We start from the raw sequence: 6,897 nt of genomic DNA on the forward strand, positions 1-6,897 counted from the left end.
GAGGGGTAGGGAAAAGGTAAAAATGGAAAAGAAAAAATATGGGAAAAGGAAAAACATGGAAACAATGTCTTTTTAAACAGGGAAGGGGCTGAGGGGAGGGCTGGGGAATGGGGAAAAATAAGAACCTGATAAGTCATGCATAGGTACAAGATCCCAATGATGAATGTAACTATATTGTATTCCTAAAATGTACCAATAAATTTAATAAAGATATAAAAGAATTAGCACCTTTATTTCTATATGACAACTTACATCTTTTTTTGAAGAAATAATAGAAGTGATCACATTAAAAGTTTGATTGCTTGATTCAGATAATGCTTCTAAGACTGACTGTGGCATTCAATTCTATTACTCCTTTAAAAAGGAATTATATGCTCCTGAAGTAATAAAAGAGAAACTACATGCAAAAGGCTAGGGAGGAAAGGGGCTGGGGATTTAGCTCACTGGCACCACACCTGCTTCACAAGCACAAGGTCCTGAGTTCGTTCCCTGGTACCACAAAAGAAAGAAAAAGGAAAAAAAGGCTAGGGAGGAAGGAATCACAAAGTGGCTTTAAAATATTACAGAATATGAGTCGTTGCATATCATCCTTGAGACTGAACGCAGGCCTCACACATGAAGTTCACCAAAGCTTTATGAAAACTAATATAAGTACAGGGACTTGTAGACTTACAAGGTTATGTCCTGATAAACTTATCGTGAGTTGATAATGCATTTAACACATCTAATATACATCATAACGTAACCTCCCTTAACCTTGTTTAGAACACTTACGTAGCCTACAGGTGGACAAAATCAAACACCACAGTCTATTTTATAGTAAAGTTTTGGGTGTCTCATTTGTTTGTTATTGTACTAAAAGGAAAATAGTTGTATGGCGATTTACCATCCATGTATGCAGCTTGAAACACACAGGGCCTGAAGAATGTCTGAAGCACTGAACTAAAATTAATTGCTGATGAACAGGTGTCACCAGCTCCTATCAATGCTTTAGTGATAACAGAAGTGAAAACTGAAGGAGCAGCGTGAATGTACAGGTGAAAGCTCTAATTGGAAGGTAAGAGAAGATAAGAAAGGGACTCCGGTCCGAGTAGTAGCTGGAAAGGGTATACTCTGGCAAACAGGATCAGGCTGGTCCATTCGCAAAAGTATTGGAGACCAATACTTACAGGGTACTGTGGTGGTCTGGGATTTGGTGGATCATAATCCCAATCCTGTTTTTCACAGCTCAGGTTGAATCCTCATGGCTTGAAGGGCAGTCTCAGTCCTGTGAGGCTCTTCTAGAATCCAAAGTGAACATAAGTTTAGGGACTTTGTGTTTTAGGTGTTCTCTGTGTTGATGAACAATGAGGTAGGCTAAATAAACGGAAGGCTAAAAAAGCTTATTCTGCCAACTTTTCAGCAGACGGCCTAGATGACTAATGTGCCTGTACACAGAGCTGAGAAGGAGTTGAACACAAAGCGAAAGTCAAGCTTTGTTCTATTTGGCATCTGTAAGGCCAAGTAAAAACAACAACAACAGCAACAAAGACACTTTCAAGTCCCTGTCTCTCTTAGAAGAAAAAAATAAATCCTGCTCTTAGTGAGTGACAAGTTAAGGGCCCTGGAGTTTTAACTGGAAGAGGAGATGTCCCTGATCATGTCGTGGCTGTATCCGAGAATGCTACAGTGACAGAGTCACCAGTTTCCCACAGCCACTGCTCAGCTTTGGGAGGGGATAATACTGTGCGTATCATTACCCTGGAAAAAGATCCAAATTCAAAATCCAAAGCATGATTGGAGCATGGCTCGGTGATAACAGACCTGGCCTAGTACATGGGAAGCTATGAGTTTAATCCCCAGCACCACAGGAAAAGAAAAATGAGGTATAATTTATACTAAACATGTATAGCTTTTACACCACCATTTTAAAAAAGCAAACCATTGTGAGACAAGAGCCATCTGCCTTTTACTATCGCTTATAACCTAATCACCATATTTGCATACAGACTAGGGAGTAATATGGTATCTTGTTTGAAGAGAAAGTCAAGAATATCCATTTCATTGTCTTACAGAAGAAAAAATAAACTGTATTTTTGATAGCCATGGAAGCAATTGTAACCCAGAGTTCAGCTTGTCTTTTAGTTTAAAAAAAAAAAAGACAGCCTGGGCCTCTTAGAAATTTAGGGATATCAATATAAAAATTTTAAAAGGGCCGAGGATGTCGCTCAGTATGAAGACTTTAGTTTCAATCTCTAGCATCACAAAGCAAAAACAAAAAAGCTCAAGCAAATCACCAGACAGGCGTACTGTTTTAAGAAAATGATCCCTAACATGAAAGGATGGAATTGGTTTTTGCCTTTAATTCACTTCAAAAGCAAAGAAAATTACCCTCCTTCAGAAACCTTCGTTGGTATTGTTCATCCAAAGTAAAATAAAATTACCAAAAGAAAGCAGCTTCCCATGCCCTTCTCATCTCTACTTTATCAACCATGCACCTTCTCCCCGAAGAGCTTCACTGGAGGCCCTGGTCAGCCACCAATCCCTGTGCCTGTCTTCCAGCTGCAATGGACAGGTCTTCTCACCCTTTGTGGCTACTCTCACTTATCACTGTAGCTTCCAAAGGACTTTAACAGGAGCTAAGTTGGTGTGGTAATGATCCAGTACATTTACAAATTTTAGTCACATCTATTCAGTTAACCTTATTTATGAAAATAAGAGAGTGAAAGAAAATGAAAGTCACAGTTGTGGTTTTAGTATCAAATTCATCAGACATGGGAGCAGTCATAAATATTAAACTAAAAGGAAGATAAGTTAGAACTCCCATCAGGTGACCAACAATGCTAGGAATCCTGGGGCTTCCTGTTTTAGGACCAAAAGTCCCTCCTCCAAGGAAACCTCTTGGTCCTGGAAAAAACCTTAGGATAGTTGATTTCCCTGGAACCTCCAGGGACTCTCAGAGACCAAAACCCAAATGTTGATCTAGTTCAAATCAGCAAGATTGAGAGTGCTTCTCACAAATACGCATGCACACCCTGTCCCCATACCACCAGAAGTCTTGTCTCTGCCTCCTGTTTATTTCCTTCACTGAATAGAATATCATGATCTTTTTTTGTTTATCCTTTACTGTGTATTCACCCTGCCCAATGTGACCTGCATGTGTTTAATCTTGTTCAACGCGCGGTCGCCCTAGAACACTTCCCAGCAAACAGGATGTTCAAGAAACATGTCCTAGGCTCAGAACTCTCTCCCAGTTACATAATCCAAGAGAATCGCTGCATTCGAGTGGTTCTAAGATGCATGGTATTTTTCACAGGTGAACATCTCTGAAATCTGGATGTGTTCTGAGCAACAGTGTCCTTTGCAAGCCACCACTCAACTGGCAGTGATGACATTATTGGCTTTGCCTTTGCGAGCGCATCCTTTCCCTTGCAGCTGTTCGCTGCTGTTTGCATTGTCATCACCTCCGTCGAGATGGGTACATTTGTGAGTTTAACTGGAGAACTGTTTTGTTTGGTTTGGTTTGGTACCAGGGATCGAACTCCGGACCTTGTACTTGCAAGGCAGGCGGCAGAACCACTGAGCTAAATCCCTGGCTTGAAAACTGTTTAAAATGTCCTGTGTCACTATAACAGCATTGAAGTGACGGGCTACTTTCTACTAGGAAAAACACTGAAACCAAGCAGCAAGGTGTACATGTGATATTAGTGAAGAATGTTTGTCATGGAAGGAATGGTCATGAGTACACACTTTCCTGCAAAGGAACAACCAAGTGCATTTGAAACCTCATAGAAGATACGAGCCCAGCAAGCCATGTTACACTCTGTTGTTGAGATGTCTGTCTCATTGCCAAACCCTTCAGAAGGGAGGAAGATGAACTGAAAAGGAATCTAATGTGACCAATTGTACATATGTCACTCGAGAAGGTCGTTAAAGGAATTGATTGCCATTAGCAGTGGCTTTTCTTTCTTCTGGTTAGTCTGACCATCGTGGACATTTTAAACTTGACTTAAGCAAAGGCATCAGCCTCTCCCAGTCTTTTATTTATGTCTATGACAAAGTCCTCCTAGAGACCATCAAAAAGATTGCTGGTTCACGGCAGGATCAGCGAAGTACAGCAACTCATTCAGTCCATACAACTTTCCAGAAGTTCGACTGAGCTCTCTTCTGGCCTCTACTCCTGGCTAGGGATAGGAAGTCTTCCACTTCTAATAACAACTTTTGTTTCCAAATCCTTGTAACGTTCCCCTTGGTGCCCTCTCCTAGAAAACACCTTGTTGAGCTTGGCCAGTTCTGCCCCTGGCACCCACCCACACTCCCTGCTGAACCTATTATTACCTTGGCACCTCTCCTCCCAAGTCCTGTCATACGGAGCCTGACAAATCTCAACCTCTAATTTCAACGTGTGCTTTCCTGGCAGTCATCGCTGCCTCTGGTGACAACAGCTGCCTGAGTCTAGAGAAAGGACGCATGTGTATTTAATTGCATTGACTTGATTGCAGATAGCTAAGTAGAGATTGATAGGCAGTTAGAATGGGACCAGGCCCAAGATAGAATCAGAACAGGGCTGAGGCAAACCAGGCCTGTGGTGGAGGGCTGAGTTAATAGAAACTAGGCTCCCAGATGCAGAAATGATAGCCAGGTCTGTAAGACTCCCCAGAGATAAACAGTCCATCTGGTCCAATAAGCCTAAACAAAATAACAAACATAGAAACAATGTAATAAACATGTAGATAGATGGCCAGAACGCTCTGACCTTCACTCCCACCCCTTTCAGAAGTGCCTTTGTTTTTCCTCCATGCTGTGTACCCTCGCTCTGCACCTTGTTTTTCTATTAGAACACTATCAGTTAAAAGACCGTTCTGATAATCCTGTAGGTTGATTGTAGCTTGACCCAGTTAACCTGCGATGTGATTACTGTATAAAAACCTCCTCAGCAAAGAGCCTCAGAAGCAACTCACTTCTGGGGCCCCTCCCTCTCCGGAGCTTCTCTGTTTGTTCTTTGTTTTGGGTACAGGGGAGCGAACTTGGGACCTTGTGCTTGCTTTCTCTGGATAAAACTTTCCTACTCTTCACTTCCTTCATCCCTGAGTGCATTCTTCTGCCTTGTGAGACACAAACTCAGCACATCTAACAGGCGGCAGTTACTTCCCTGTAACACCTTTACAGAGGAGGAAAGCCAGGGAAATGCTCAGAAACACAACCTGTCGCTTGGTGGTGGGTGGCCGAAGCAGAAAAGCACAATTACGAGGATCATTTGATTCCTGGTGATATTATTAACCTTAGCTCATGTTGTGGCACATAATGTTTACATTAGTTGAGGTTATCTGGCTCCTGTACGTGGCACAGCTTTATTCTTACCTCCCCTCTCCCCTCTCCCTTCTCACTACTCACCCTCATTCCCTTGGTCCTCTTCCCTATTGCAAGAGATTCATCCCCTTGTCCCCCTCTATCCATTCTTTATTTTTCTCTGGCTTTGTACTCTGCCTCACTCAAATGAAAGCTACCATATGGCATTTAAGTTTGCACCTGGTTTATCTCACTCAGCATTGTGCTTTCAGGGACATCCATTTCCCACACATGTCTCAAATGTATCATTCATTACAGCCAAGTAGTATTTCATTACAGATACCACATTTTCTTTATCCAATCATCTCTTGATGGGTGTACAGGCTGCTTCCAGGATTTAGCTGTTAGGAATTGTTTTGCTATAAACATTGGTATGCGTGTGCACCAAGCTCTTTGGGGAAGATTCCTAGGAAGGGAAACCTGCATCATATGGAATTTCTGATGTCTTTGAGAAATCTCCATGCTGATTTCAATAATGGTTGTACCCGTTTACTTTCCCACCAACAATGAAGGAGGGGTCCTTTTTCACAATAGCCAGGCCAGGATTTGTTACTGTTCCATTTCTGAATGACGGCTGTTCTTTCCAGAGTAAGATGAAATCTTAGGGTTGTTTTAATTTGCATTTCTGTAATGGCCAGAGATGTTGAACATTTTTTTTCACATTTGCTAAAGGAGGAGGGAGGGAGAGGGAAGGGAAGGAAGGAAGGAAGGGAGGAGAGAGCTCTTTTCCTCCCTGGCTGCCTGAGGATCTGCCACCACCAGGAATGACATGGTAACTACCTGGACCGGGAACTTCATGACCAACTGACTACTTCAAAGGAAACAGAAAGTCATTGATACCCTTCACCCTGGGAAAGCAATAGTACCTAAGACCAAAATTTAGGAAAAACTCACCAAAAAGTCCCAGACTACACCAGACGTCATTCTTGTGTGTGGATTCAGAACCCATTTTGGTGGCAAGACAACTGGCTTCGGCATGATTTATGATTCATTGGATTATGTGAAGAAAAGTGAACCCAAGCATAGACTTTGTAAGATACAGCCTGTATGAGAAGAGAAAGACCTCAGGAAAGCAGTGGGAGGAGCTCAAGAACAGAACGAAGAAAGTCAGGAGTACCGCAAAGACCAATATTGGTACTGGCAAAAAGCGAGCTGGAGATTAGAGAACAGCTGAAGGAGTGAAGATTCTGCAGTGATTATGGGAGTTTTTCATGAGAGGATTAATAAACTGTAAAAACTTCAGAAAAAGAAATAAGGTATAGTAGGCACCTGTAACCATTCCCCAAGACGATTATAAACCACATGCATGTAAATGTGTACTAATACATTTTTTTAAAAAGACAGAGAGAGTCATTTGAGAATCCCAGTTATAATTAGCAACAATGATCACCTATTGGGTTAAACAAAATGTACCCACCTTTCTTGGTCTTTCAATGAACAGTTCTATGCTTAAATCTCTCCCCGTTTGTTTATTCATTTATTCTTTTTTTTTTCTTTTCCTACAAACCAATTGAGTACCTTCTATGTACCAGTCTACTCTACTAGGTATGGGACACAGATGGCTGAACC

The 6,897-nt window shown here is 41.8% G+C and overlaps 1 pseudogene; it reads left to right on the plus strand.

Moving 5' to 3' along the window:
• Positions 1-6,097: 6,097 nt before the first annotated feature.
• Positions 6,098-6,491, plus strand: LOC117283263 (annotated as a pseudogene).
• The last annotated feature ends 406 nt before the right edge of the window (positions 6,492-6,897 follow it).

This window comes from Fukomys damarensis, unplaced genomic scaffold (assembly GCF_012274545.1).
Source record: "Fukomys damarensis isolate Sample0158 unplaced genomic scaffold, DMR_v1.0_HiC HiC_scaffold_24, whole genome shotgun sequence".
NCBI classification, from domain to species: Eukaryota; Metazoa; Chordata; class Mammalia; order Rodentia; family Bathyergidae; genus Fukomys; species Fukomys damarensis.